This window comes from Odocoileus virginianus, chromosome 34 (assembly GCF_023699985.2).
Source record: "Odocoileus virginianus isolate 20LAN1187 ecotype Illinois chromosome 34, Ovbor_1.2, whole genome shotgun sequence".
NCBI lineage: Eukaryota > Metazoa > Chordata > Mammalia > Artiodactyla > Cervidae > Odocoileus > Odocoileus virginianus.
In genome coordinates, this window is record NC_069707.1 from 10,050,634 (window position 1) to 10,065,991 (window position 15,358).

Sequence of the window (15,358 nt, forward strand, 5' to 3'; positions counted from 1 at the left end):
TGGTAATCTGGGTCTTTAATATAGTCCTTCTGTGTATTCTTACCATCTCTTCTTAATTTCTTTTGCTTCTGTTATGTCCTTACAGTTTCTGTCCTTTATCATGCCCATCTTTGTATAAAATGTTCCCTTGGTATCTCCAATTTTCTTGCAGATATCTCTAGTCTTTCCCATTCTATCTTTTCCTCTATTTCTTTGCATTGTTCATTTAAGGAGGCCTTCTTATCTCTCCTTGCTATTCTCTGCAACTTTGCGTTCAGTTGGATATATCTTTCCCTTTCTCCCTTGCAGTTACCTAAATTTAAAATATCCTTTCCAAAAAGAAAGCAATGTAAACCTATAAACTATCCACTTCGAGAATGGTGCAATCAACCACCACCTTGCCTCCTCAGGAATGCCCTAATGGAAATATTATTAACTAGGACAGATGACATTTCAGGCAGGTCTATGACAGGTACTGTGTCCAGTCCACGTTTACAATAACCCAGGACAGAGGCCCTATTAACTATCATCTTGTTTTTCAACATGAGGAAACAAAACCTTAAGCAATTTGCACAGGTAGTGTCTGAGCACACTGCTAGTATCTCAACGTGATGGACTAATATTCCTTTCTCCCCTAACTGTACTCTACAAACAACTGGAAGGTTCAAGTACTATCCTAAGGATTGGATGTAATTAATCTTAACTTTTTAAAGGTATTATCCTAGGCTTCCACTTATTCTCCTACATTACCTTTTCAAAAATTATTAATCTTAAGCATTTTATATGTGGAACACTTCCAAAATATTAAATTATGATATGAAAAGAAATGTTAACATTTCAAACTCTCCACAAATCTGAATACAAAGCCACTCAACATATGACTCATTATCATCAACTAGTTGTTTAAGGTCCACAGGCTGATGGAAAGCAAGGTAAAAGACCCATTTGCCTCCTCAGGTTATGTTTAAGGGTCTTCTGCTGGTTCCTTTCTTTCACCCAAAGACTCCATATTGAGCCCTGGATGGTGATGATTCTTGAATCTCTACCTCAAGTCCGCTGTATTTTTACTGTATTTTGAAGGAGTCCCTTGTGCTCACATCAAGGAATGACTCTCCTGTCGTCCTCAACTCTGACCTCCTTCCTTCAGGTTATCACCTGGTCAAGGGTGTTCCCATCCACAAGGGGCTTCTCAGAGCCATCCCACGTTCCTTATCTCCTTCATGACTGAAACACCTGTGCCACATGAGCAATCCTAAAAGCACTGCCAGGTCCATCCCCTTCATTCTTCCTCCAGCTGCCAGCCCCTTTCCACTACAGCTTCTTGTTCGCTACACCATGAGAGCCGACTTGCTAAAATGCAAACGGCCACGGTGTGCTGATGCGTGGAGAGGCCTCCTCCAAGACGCCTACAGAATGAGGCCCACAGACCTCAGTCTGGTAGAGAAAAGCCTGTCAGCCTCCAGCTGCCACCGCAGTGCCGTCTCCGCCTTCTCTGGGGCCCAGAGCCAAGTCCTCTCAGCTTCACCCACTGGCTTGCTCGGAGACTCCCATGGGGCCACCTGTCTGCACATCCAACACACTTGGTCCGGGTGGACGCTCTTCCAGCTGTGTCTGCAAAGCATCGCTGTCTTCAGGATCCTGCCAGAAGTTAATTCTTCCATTCCCCCAAACAACTATCTCACACCGACTTCTGATGTACTCTTAAAATACAGCATTATAAATTAATTATCTGTTTGCATATCTCCCGATCTGGACTCTTACTTCCTCTTGGGTTCCCAGCACTGACCACTGACAGGTACTCAAGAGCCTGGTGAGTTACTGACTTAATGCCTTCTAAGAGCTTACATTTAGAATTAGACACAGCAATACAAAAATAAATGTATGAGGACAAACATAAAACTGAACAAAACTTGGGCTCATGTCCAAGAATATTTATCATGTTAACAGCTACACTGCCTGGTAGCAATGTGCTATATAAAACACATTTTGCTATTTGTTACTGGCAGTCTTAAGGCAAAAAGAGGACTACAAAAAAATGTAGTAAAAATACTGGAAATTACGAGGGAGGGAGGGAAAAGACTATCAGGAGTATCAGTGGTGCCATCAAAAATGGGAAAAATCAAGACATCCTTTACCTCCCAATGAACAAAACAGCAATGAAATATTCTTGCAGGAAATGTTTCCAGGTGTCACAGTGGTAAAGAAACTGCTTGCCAATGCAGGAGGTACAAGAGACATGGGTTCGATCCCTGGGTTTGGAAGATCCCTTAAAGAAGGAAACGGCAACCAGCTCTAGTATTCCTGCTTTGAAAATTCCATGGACAGAGGAGCCTGATAGGCTTACAGTCCATGGAGTCACAAAGAGTTGGGCACACTGACTGTCTGAGTGTGCACACAGATGCTTGATAAAGCCTTGTATTTCAAACTATTGATTTATAGGAAATTAAAAAGCACCAAAAGATACATTAAACCATAGCTAATCAATCAGCAAATCTCAAACTGTCAGAACTTCTACCAGAAAAAAGACCTAGTTTCTTCAACAAATAAATTGTAACAATAAAAAGCAAAGGAGAGAGGGAGAAAGAAGAGAAGAGATTAACAGGAAAACAATAGATATGAAAAGGTATTAAAATAAAGATTTTATTTCTATCTTGATTCAAACTACCCCATAATGTAAATAAAACAAAAACATTTAATCTAGTTATGTTCAGTTCAGTCACTCAGTTGTGTCTGACTCTTTGCGACTTCATGGACCACAGCACACCAGGCCTCCCTATCCATCACCAACTCCCAGAGCTTGCTCAAACTCATGTCCATTGAGTCACTGATGCCATCCAACCATCTCATCCTCTTTCGTCCCCTTCTCCTCCTGCCTTCAATCTTTCCCAGCATCAGGGTCTTTTTCAATGAGTCAGTCCTTCAAATCTGGTTGCCAAAGTATTGGAGCTTCAGTTACAGCATCAGTCCTTCCAATGAACATTCAGGACTGATTTCCTTTAGGATGGACTGGTTTGACCTCCTTGCAGTCCAAGGGACTCTTTAAGAGTCTTCTCCCAATACCACAGTTCAAAAGCATCAATTCTTTGGCATTCAGCTTTCTTTATGGTCCAACTCTCACATCCATACATGACTACTGGAAAAGCCATAGATTTGACTATTTATGAAACTACTGGAAATTTGAGTATTGGACAATTGGTATGAAAAAATATTTTTTAAATATGATAACTGTATTATGCTGGTTTCTTTTTTAAGTCCACTTTTTTTTTTTTAGATAAAACTATATGTTGAAATATTGACAGATTAACTGATACAATATCTGGGATTTACTTCAAAATAATATTGAGGGCAGGGATTTGGGGGTAAAGGAAGAAAAAGTTTACATACAACAAAACTAGCCATATAATTATTGAAATCTAAGTGACGGGTTAATGGGGCCCATTATACTTTCATCTACTTCTGTTAACTGTTTGAAAATGTCCATTTAAAGGAAAATGGAGATAACAATATGAAAGACAAATTCAGGAGTCCAGCATTAAGGTGAGACTGTGGTGCTGACACTGGGCTTCACCTGAAAGACTTACAGTCTTTCTGACTATAACTTCTGAATTGGTCCCTTGCCTTCAGCCCTCAGTCTCCAAAATAGCCCATTATGCACTGAGCACTTAATATTTCAGTTTCTTTTTTTTTAAACTTTTTATTATTAAACAATATTGTAATAGTTTCAGTGAACAGGGAAGGGGTTCAGCCATACATATACATGTATCCATTCTCTCCCAAACTTCCCTCCCATCCAAGCTGCCACATAATATTGAGCAGAGTTCCACGTGCTATACAGTAGGTCCTTGCTGGTGATCTATTTTAAATATAGCCGTGTGTACATGTCCATCCCAAACTCCATAACTATCCCTTCCATCCCTTCCACACTTCCGTCCTTCCCCAGGACAACCACAGTTTGTTCTCTAAGTCTAAGAGTCTGTTTCTGTATTGTAAGTTAAGTTCATCTGAATCATTTCTTTCTAGACTACACAATATAAGTGATGTCATTAGATATTTCTCCTTCTCTGGCAGCCTTCAGTTTCTTAACCCATTTTATCTTTAATATGTTCACTGTACTATTTAATCTTAAGTGTCTTTAAAAAAAAAACTCCATAATCTTAACCAAATTAACCTTGCCAGTTTCATCTTCCCCTCCTTACTTCTGACTTAGTGACCCTTTCTGGACCTCACCTACTAATCAAGCTGCCCTCCTTGCCTAAGTCTGATGCTCTCCACTAACTCTGACCCACCCTCTTAAAGGCCCAGTTTCCAATTTCACTGACTCCAAGATGCCTTTTCCAGCCACAAATCTCGCCAAAGACCATGAGCATTTGAGTCAAACCCACCGAAGCTCAAATTTCAATCTGGACTCCTCACTAGCTGTGCCACCTGAGTTCAGTTTCCTACTCTGGAAACTGGTCTGGACTGAGTGAAGCTCAGGAGGCTCGGGTCGAGTGTACAGGGCACAGCTTGTACAGTTTAAGTGCACAGTACTTCAGGAACAGGAACTGAATGGGTTTTTTTTTTAACATACCATGACCGGTTATGTTTTAGGATAATGGTTAAGTGACTTTAATTCTAAGTCCATATCAATATTTTCCCCTGCATCTTCCTTTATCCTTGCTCCAAAAATCTTTTATATTAGATTAAAAAAATCATAGGGCTTTTTTCAAAGTTCAAATGGTTTTTCACTGCTACTGATTTCATAGGCTTATAAGACTCTAAGCTTATAGTAAAACCTTATTATCTGTAATATACTATATTTACTGATGAGTCCAAAGGCTAGATTCAGAATATCATTTATTTTCTATTAATTTAAATGAATAATTATTTCATTTTAAAAACTTTTTGAAAAGGAACAAGGTTGTCCAAACTGCTTTACAATATTTTCTTTCTGATGAGTCTCATTCAGTTCAGTTCAGTTCAGTCGCTCAGTCGTGTCTGACTCTTTGCGACCCCATGGACTGCAACATGCCAGGCCTCCCTGTCCATCACCAATTCCTGGAGTTTACTCAAACTCATGTCCATCAAGGTAGTGATGCCATCCAACCATCTCATCCTCTGTTGTCCCCTTCTCCTCCTACCTTCAATCTTTCCCAGCATCAGGATCTTTTCAAATGAGTCAGTTCTTCACATCAGGTAGCCAAAGTACTGGAGTTTCAGCTTCGGCATCAGTCCTTCCAGTGAATATTCAGGACTGATTTCCCTTAGGACTGACTGGTTTGATCTCCTTGCAGTTCAAGGGACTCTCAAGAGTTCAAACAAAAGCATCAATTCTTCAGCACTCAGCTTTCTTTACAGTCCAACTCTCACATCCATACATGACTACTGGAAAAAGCATAGCCTTGACGAGACAGACTTTTGTTGGCAAAGTAATATCTCTGCTTTTTAACATGTTAGAATCATGCTAAATCAAAATGCTGTCTAGGTTGGTCATAACTTTCCTCCCAAGGAGTAAGCATCTTACAATTTCATGGCTGCAGTCACCATCTGCAGTGATTTTGAAGACCAAGAAAATAAAGTCTGTCACTGTTTCTACTGTTTCTCCATCTATTTGCCATGAAGTGATGGGACCAGATGCCACGATCTTAGTTTTCTGAATGTTGAGTTTTAACCCAACTTTTTCACTCTCTTCTTTCACTTTCATCTAGAGTTCTTTAGTTCTTCTTCACTTTCTGCCCTAAGAGTGGTATCATCTGCATATGTGAGGTTATTGATATTTCTCCCAGAAATCTTGATTCCCGTTTATGCTTCCTCCAGCCCAGCGCTTCTCATGATGTACTCAGCACAGAAGTTAAATAAGCAGGGTGACAATGTACAGCCTTGTACTCTTTTCCCTATTTGGAACTAGGCCATTGTTCCATGTCCAGTTCTAATTGTTGATTCATGACCTGCATACAGATTTGTCAAGAGGCAGGTTCAGGTGGTCTGGTATTCCCAGGTCTTTAACACAGTTTGCAGTGATCCACACCGTCAAAGGCTTTGGCATATTCAATAAAGCAGAAATAGATGTTATTCTGGAACTCTCTTGCTTTTTCAATGATCTAGCGGATGTTGGCAATTTGATCTCTGATTCCTCTGTCTTTTCTAAATCCTGCTTGAACACCTAGAAGTTCACAGTTCACAGTTCACATAATGTTGAAGCATGGCTTGGAGAATTTTGAGCATTACTTTACTAGTATTGTGAGATGAGTGCAATTGTGCGGTAGTTTGAGCATTCTTTGGCAATGCCTTTCTTTGGGATTGGAATGAAAATTGACATTTTCCAGTCCTGTGGTTTTCCAGCCGAGTTTTCCAAATTTGCTGACATACTGAGTGCAGCACTTTCACGGCATCATCTTTCAGGATTTGAAATAGCTCAGCTGGAATTCCATCACCTCCACTAGCTTTGTTCATTCTGATGCTCCCTAAGGCCCACTTGACTTCACATTCCAGGATGTCTGGCTCTAGGTGAGTGATCACCCCATGGTGATTATCTGGGTCATGAAGATCTTTTTTGTATAGTTCTTCTGTGTACTGTTGCTACCTCTTCTTAATATCTTCTGCTTCTGTTAGGTCCATACCATTTCTGTCCTTTATTGTCCTATATTCTTTGCATGAAATGTTCCCTTGGTATTTCTAACTTTCTTGAAGAGATCTCTAGTCTTTCCCATTCTATTGTTTTCCTCTATTTCTTTGCACTGATCACTTTCTTATCTCTTCTTGCTATTCTTTGGAAATCCGCATTCAAATGGGTGTATGTTTCCTTTTCTCCTTTGCTTTTCACTTCTCTTCTTTTCTCAGCTATTTGTAAGGCCTCCTCAGACAATCATTTTGCTTTTTTGTATTTCTTTTTCTTGGGGATTGTCTTGATCTCTGTCTCCTGTACAATGTCACAAACCTCTGTCCATAGTTCTTCAGGCACTCTGTCTATCAGATGGAATCCCCCGAATTTATTTCTCACTTCCACCATATAATTGTAAGGGATTTGATTTATAGATAATAGATCCTCACTACAATTGTGCCCTGCCATCAACAAGAACGGTACTACAACACAGGACCTACCAGTGTTCCTGAGGTGGCAGCTGCCCCTACACATGCAGTGAAGAGGACCCCGAGAGGACTGGAGATGAGAGAGGCCCGCCAGTGAGAGCAGCCGCCCCCCGCCCCCCACGTTAATCAAGTCAGGACCCTGGAGGCCACCACTCTGGCACTCAAGACTTAAGAAAATCCTTTCTTGTATTCTGTCTTTTGCAAGAACTTCTTCCTAAACTAACAAGGAGTCAAAAGGGAAAAAGGAAGCCATATGGTTGCCTAAATTTCACTTCTCCTAAAATACTGAAGAGAAACATGAAGATACTCAAGAGCTAAGGACTAAAGTAACTAAAATTCTTAATAGATCAATTTACTTTATTAAACTCACAAAGCAAATGAGCCACAGTAAATATTTGGGTGTCCTTTTTATAGAGGATAAAATAACAGTATATGTAATAATAATACACACAGCAAAAAAGAAAAACCAGCTTTATAACTTACCACTTGAAGAATCCCCTTATCCATAAAACCAAGATATAGGAACTGTCTCCAAAAGTCATACTAATGATTAAAGGAGAGACTAAGCATCAGCACTGTGCTTGTCACATTTAAATGTTCAACAAATGTCAGCTATTGTTGTTTCCATTATCTAAAACCACATTTAAGAATAAGAATAAAAATTTTCACTGAACCCACTGGGAGTTTATCTGGTGGTGACCATGGGCCACTGACAGCAGCAGCTAGTGATTATGTAACATTTACTATTCATCAGGCACTCTTCAGAGTGCGTTACTCACTGAGTAAACGCTTATGGTCTTGACATCAACTCCATGAAGTTAAGTACTTTTCTCAGATGAAGAAACTGAGGCAGAGAGGTTGAGTAACTCACCCAAGATCCAAACTATAGAGTCAGAAACTCTGAGTATGAATTCAACAATCTGTGTTTTAACAAGCCTTCTGGGAGATTCTAATGTTCACTAAAATCTGAAAAACCCTGGGTTAACAAATGCAAAAGCCCGTATCAGTGATTTTAAAGGCTTGAATACCAGCCTATCTCTGGAACAAAATGTATTTCTACTGTAAACAGCAATAACGATGGCAGTAAACCCTTCAGATTAAAATAGAATCAGGAGCAAAACCAAGCCCCACCACATTCAGGCATCACTTGCTATATGACCTGAGGGGTATTATTAACATGATACATGAGGTAATATCCATCCACCATGCTAGAGTAAAAGACACTGGAAAGCACTGGGTAGAGCTTCTGCTCTCCAATGGGTCTCAAAGTTGGGAATGCATCAGAATTGCCTGTCAGAGTTAAATGCAGACTCCCAGGTTCCCTCCTCATCACCCTCCACACCCCAGAACCATTTTGGTGTAAAGAACTTACTTGAGTCTAGGGCCATACCACCCTGAACGCACCTGATAGTGTCTGATCTCGGAAGCTAAGCAGGGTCGGGCCAAGTTAGTACTTGGATGGGAGAACTTACTTGAGCAGACACTCCAGGTGATTCTGACGCAGACAATCCCTCAATTTTTTTTTCTTTACTTTTTAGAAAACCACAGCTGTATACTTATCCAACGGATCCCCTTTACTTCAACCTCCATCCTTTCTTCACCTCCCCAAGGCTAATGCAAAGAGACATGAATACATTCCTCTCCCCTAAAGTCCAGCACTCTTGAGAAAAATCAGTCAGTGATCCGAACCTGGTCCTGCTATCCTTACAGAAAAAAGGTGGTCATTGCCCACACTAGCAATACAATTCTGAAAGTAATCTGATGTTTCAAACATCTACAGATAATCATCTTCCAGAATACAAATACGTGAAGCTTGTTACTCTAAGAATTTTTAAAATCAAAGATATTAATGAAGGAAAAATTTTAATGCTATACATGTAAGTTATGTTTTACTTTATTTTCTGTACTTCAATAAACTGAAATGAGCATTAAAAGACAAATGAAGACAGCTGAGAGCAGCAAAAAGCAATCCAGGAAAAACAAAAATCCTTCCCTCTTTCTAGTGTCAGAATTTAAATATCAAGGGAAAAGAACTGTATGGATAAACATAATGAGCCTCAATGATGCTTTTAACTGCAAAACCTAATCTTCAACTGCATCCCTCAGTACCAGTGGGGGAAAGCAGGGGTGCGGGTGAGGGTGGGGTCCTCAGAAGAAGTTGAAGGGGAACCTAGAAACTCACATCAGGTGTGAGAGTTGGCTCCACGCGGAGACACCACCTACCAAGGAGAGGCTTCCTCCTCCCCGTGCAGGCCAAGTCTGGGCAACCAGGATAAAGAGTTAGAGAACAAGTCCCGCGTGCACCTAAGGTCAGGGCATCTAGTCCAACCCCACAGCGCCATTTCTACTGGGGATGGAGACAGAGACAGGGGAAAAAGGAGGGAGAAAAAAGTGAGGGGAAGAACCTAGAAAGTTCACCCCCTATTACAAGTACATTACAAACAGGGAATGGTGTGGAGCTTAAATGATTTTGAGACCAAATCCTGCTCTTGGGATTGATATTTTTCTTCAGCTTTTAATAAAACATATCTTAAACAATGTAAGATTTTCCTCTTTTATCATCACAGAGGACACTCACAGACAGCGGATCTGATCTTCTGCCCATTTCTAGGCAAGCCTGATATTCTGATGAGCAGGTGCTGGACAGCATGGAGCAGAGCCTAAACCAGAACCAGGCTGCACACAGGCTCCAGGTCTGCCTATGGCTTTCAGGTTGCTCTTTTCAGGAGGAAGCTTCCAATCACCTCTCTAAAAGTAAATTAAGTACTGAAAATATTGCTATTACCATATAATTCCTCACTGGCTTTATTTTCCTTTAATTCTGGTATTTGAAAGGAAAAAAAACTTTTTTCTTAAATATTTTAAACATGACCATGAATAGCATTATCAAATTATAATCCAGCAGAGTCACAGTTACAATTCAAAGCATTAAAAAAAAAAAAAAAAAACAACTATTCAAAGTTTTCCATCAAAGAACCAAAAATGCTTTATTACTGGAAATAATCTGTATTAAATGCAAAAATTTTTCTCTTCCTTTTCTCCACTTCTAATAAAATAAAAGCAAAGACCTAGGCAGGCATAGCTGCATAGGCTAACCCTGATTTTTATAGCAAAATATTCATATCAAATTCTAATAATATAAAAATGCTTTTCTTCATTCTCTAGTAGTTTTTCCTATTTGTTTATTTAAGAAGCTTTCAGAAATAACAAGAACCAAACCAAAACACAAACATATATACACATGGAACTGACCATTCAACATGAATAGAAACTTCGACGGCAGCAAATTATATCTATAGTATATTCAAAATCAGTGCTAAATTTTTAATATACTGCCCTGTCTCCCAAGGGAGGAAAAAGTAGGATAGAGAGGAAAAGTCATGTTCTCATTCCCCTTTTCCTAAGCTCTGACCAACCCAGCCAAGAGAGAGCCAAGCAGGTTGCTGGTTCCAGCAACCTGAGCCCCACCTGAGCCCTCAGAGTGGCTCCAACCCGAGTGCAGAAGCAGCTACATGGTTGGTTACCCAAGCCAACAAGCAGAAATCAAGCCTAGGAGTGGGAGTTGCTCAGACCTGAAAGTAACTTAAAAGTTTTCTCCTCAGATATTCACAAGCTCTTCAAACATAAAACGAAATACCCAGCCCTGGTTCAAAGCCTGACAACTAACTACAAGCAAGGTCAGCAAGAGGGAGAGTCAGATGCAAAGGAAACGGCAGGCTTCACTAGCAATCTCCTTTAAAGCAAAGAGTGTCTTCATCAATCGACATTCCTAAAGTTTTTATTATGGAGTTAATTAAAAGACTCCTGTGTTAATATCTAAATGATAGGCAATTAATGGCAGCAAACTAAATGTCCTCATCTTTGCTCTGACAACAAAATCTTATAAAGCAAATGATACGAGCACTTCTGTAACTTAATACAGGCCTTCTATACTTTTCTCCAAAAGCTGCAGAACAGAAGTGGCTTATAAATGAACAGTCTGTTTTATAAATAATAACCAAAGATTAGAACAACAAGCAATAGTAATAAAGAAATGTTTATGCCACAATGGAGCAATGTCAATATGCTAATTAACGTCTGAGCTCCATCAGAGACTTCAATGGCAAGTTATTAATTCTGAAGTATGTTACCCTCATGTCCAATACTATCACCTTTTTCCAAAACGATGCCCATTTGCCAAACACTTTGTTTACTGCATCACCTTTTGAAAAATTCTGTCCACAAAAATGTCCAAAGTGGTATTTTAGAAAATATAAACACTTGTTTCTACCTATACACATACAGACTTCAGACTTCCACTTAACTATTTATTGAGCGATCCACTATTAGAAGAGAACTGGCTGAGCTAGAACTATTTTGTTTTAAAAAGTTATTGAACAGTAACTTTTTATTTCATCCTTAATCACTGAGAAGAAACAATGAAAGGCACCAGTTCCAAGCATAATTAATATGTTCCTTCTAAACAACCTTGATACTGAAACCAATCTCAGAGTCGTGTTCAGTATCACTTCAGGGTCGGGCATTGTCTCTGTTCTCACTAACAAAGAATTAGTCCTACCCTAAAATCATTTCTTCTCTCACCAGCAAACTCTTACTCATTCTTCCAGACCTCCTCTGAGACACGTAGTATCACGTCATACCTTGAAATCACACCTCTCCCACTGTGCTATCATCTGCCTGTGTTGACCTTTCATTCAACCGGGAGTTCATTCCTTCACTTCAAACACAATGCCTTATTAATCACTGGATTCCCAGCATACGGAACATTCCCAAGCAAAAAGGGATTCAATATATAGTTTATGTTTTCCTTTTTCTGTCTTCTGCAACTTTTCCAATAAGTCTGAGGTTTAAAAAATATTAAAAAGATAAAAGCTGTACCTTGAGAAGTACACATTCAAAGTACCCAGTATTTCTCTCAAGATAATTCTATCAGTTGGGAAAAACTATACCTAAAAAAGTAAAGTTTGAAATTATCTCACTGCTTTAACCTAGTCTTTTCTTTCTTTTTAAAGATCCTGACACATCCTCTTTAAGTAAACTGAAACTTAATTTGAATGGAGTTACCTCCTACAAACCTTCTCTAAGGAAAGAAAGATTTTTTTCTAGCTATGGAAACAACAGTGTAGTTTTAAAGCCATGAAAACAGTGTTCTGCAAGACTGCCAACTGTCACGGTCCTAGAAGCTGAGCTGAGTCAGCACAAGACCGCTGTCAGACGAAATGATATTGACAGACAGTCGAGTTTCCATACCAGGTGACTCCTTTCACAATACCGATCCTGGAACGTGGCCTTCAACACCTAGCAGCTGCTTCCATTAAGAGCAGTGGGTAGAAGGTCTGGGAGAAACTTGTGACACAATGAAAACATGACCTCTTCTTCAGCACCTCACAAGAGTAAATCTAAAGTAGAACTTGAGTTAGAGGTAGAAGGGAAAAGATGATGAGTCTATAGGTACAAGGAGGAGACAGGAAGGTAACGAAAGTTTGCCAGGAGGGGACGGAAAACCAGGAAACAAACCTACACATAAACTTTGTAGCTGTTGTTTAGTCCAACTTGTGTCCAGCTCTTTGTAACCCCATGAACTGTAGCCTGCCTGGCTCCTCTGTTTTGGGATTTTATTATGAACTCAAAATGATAAAACGGAAACAACAAAAAAAGTTAAAATTTACGGCACTATAATTTTCTCTACTATACCAAATTATTAAATCTTGGGTAAAGCAGTTTGGGGAAGTAAGCTAGGATACAAAAATGCTTCCAAATGCATGAAACTTCTTCAAATAGCTATTTTTTTAAAGACTCAAATATTAACGCCATTTGAAAGAAGGAAATATCATCACGTTGGGTAAATAAAACGTTTGATGGTGAATGAACAGTGCATTTATTAGTTAATCTCTTGGTCGACAACAGGAAGAATAAACCAGGCCTATTCTTACTTATTGACTTTTACTGTGGTGTGTATTTTATTTGCAAACTTAGAGGCCTCCACACTTTGGGGTAACATTTTTTCTCTTAAACATCTCTGCTGAGCATGTTGTTTTAAATGTTCGATATTTTAATTTTACATAATCACCACTGTATGGTAATAAATCCCATCAATTGAAACTCTGTTCACAATTTTGAGTTGTTTGTGCAATATAACTGTATCACTGTCACTTTTATCTGTGAAGTTCATGGTTATATAAATGCAAGCCTCTCACTATTTTACAAGTCTTCTAATGTAGACACATCTGAGCATTTACTTAGGAAAAACAGTATTTTATTATAAACTTTCTGTCCTTTCTATTACATGAATGGCATTATACTGATGTCTACTGAAATTTTGCATATAGGAAACTAATATTATGTATAAATTTTATTTCAGAAAAAAAATGAGGGAGCCCAAGTTATCTGCAGTGATAAGATTTCATGGGGGGCAGTTAGATGTCACAAGGATAAGGAAATGCAATGAAATTTAAGGGTATAAGGTAAGAATGCTAGATTGTCTCATGATGTATAAGAGAGACTGATTCAACAGATTATTGCACTGCATCCCTCTTTCATTTCCAAAGTCCCAGCATTCATTTAAATTTAAAACAACACGAAAAGCTATTTGTCTAACTAGAACCCAACTCCATTCTGCATATAAGAACAAAGTATTGTTAAAACAACTTTACACTGAATTTTCCAGGAATAAAACTACCCTCATGTACATCGAGGGAAGATTATATTTTATTTCAGTTGGACTTTGACCAAGAGCTGCTCTCTATCTTAGAAGACGGTATCTCCATTGACAACCCTAGCTTGACATCTAGGAGGCTGATACCACACTCCTCTATCAGTCTCCTGGTGTCACACTGACACCATGTATACATGCAAACATTAAGTTCACAAGCCTTCAGTGTAGTCACACACAAGCATCTAGTTAAATAAATAATATTTTATTATATACTATGTATTTATTTAGTTAAATATATAATATTTTATTACATACTACTTTCACTTTTCCATACAGTTAGTGCATTTTTCTGCCTTGTTTAAAATTTTGTGTAACATAGTAACAGAGTATCTATGAATTTTTTGTAGGCAACGTATTCTTTTTTATAACATTTATATTTTTTATAACATATTCTTTATATTTTGAAAGAAAAAGGAGGCTGTAGGAAAGTTTCAATTTGCTGAAGGACAGGGAAGCCTGGCGTGCTGCGGTCCAAGGGGTCACAAAGAGTCGGACACAACTGAGCAACTGAACAACAACATCAAATTAATATGCTCTAAATTACTTATTAAATTGCATATTTATATAGTTTTAAATTACATAAAAAACATCAAATAAACAACTAGAAAACAGAAAAGAGTACCAGTTCTAGTAGTGTGGCAGACTGGATACTATAAATGTCTGTAACTGAAATACTGAAAACACTGGGAAACATGCCTTTTTAAATGGATCACAAACCGGGAATGAATGTGAGTGAAACCAAGAACACATAAAGTAAACCAAGAACATGGAAAGTAAGGGAGCAAAAGAAGCTGAATTCTATTACAGATTTTAACTTTCCATCTGATGACTATACAGGGAACAGAAGAAAGGAGGAATCTAGGGCCACCAAAAAGGAGCAAAATATGGGACGATACCTCTAAAATAAACAAGGGACTAAAAAGGGCTATATCCATCATGTAAGAGCATTCACTACAGAGAAAAGAAAAATACCTATCTTGAACTTGATACTGAGAGGAAGGAAGAATTTTTAAATGACTCCTTTGAGAATTAGCAACCACAGGCTAACCATGACCAGGGTTTCTGGTCAAAATTAACACTTAATGGTGCACTCTATAAAACCTCAAGAAGAGAATTCCATTTAAAATGGTCCCAGAGGCCGTACCACCTGAACCCACCAATCAATCTTAACACCATTTGTTGTAGGACAACAAAATATTAGGATGTGTATCTCCTGATGTAATACTCTCACAGCATCACCTATGAAGTATTCAAATCATATCGGTCAGTACCGATGTATAACATGCCACCCCAAACTTAGTGGCCTAAAGACAGCAGCATGCATTAGTCTCACAGAATCTGTGGGTGAGTAATCTGGACAGAGTCCAAAAGGGAAGGTCTATTTTCATCATAATGGCTCTACCCCTCAGCTGGAAGACAGCTGATGGTCACCAGACAGCCTGGGGCTGGAACCACTGGAGGCTCTTTCTCTCAAAGGGAGGGTCATGGACCCCTCCACTAAACAGAAGCAGGACCTAAATGCTGAGGACATGATTTACAATAATCACAAATAAAAATGTTTAACTTCAAGCCTGTGGATCTAACTTGCAATCTATA

The 15,358-nt window shown here is 38.9% G+C and overlaps 1 protein-coding gene across 9 annotated transcripts in view; it reads right to left on the bottom strand.

Moving 5' to 3' along the window:
- Positions 1 to 15,358, bottom strand: part of ARID1B (AT-rich interaction domain 1B) — a 412,333-nt gene that overhangs the window by 271,127 nt on the left and 125,848 nt on the right. The gene's annotated exons all lie outside the window — the stretch shown is intronic.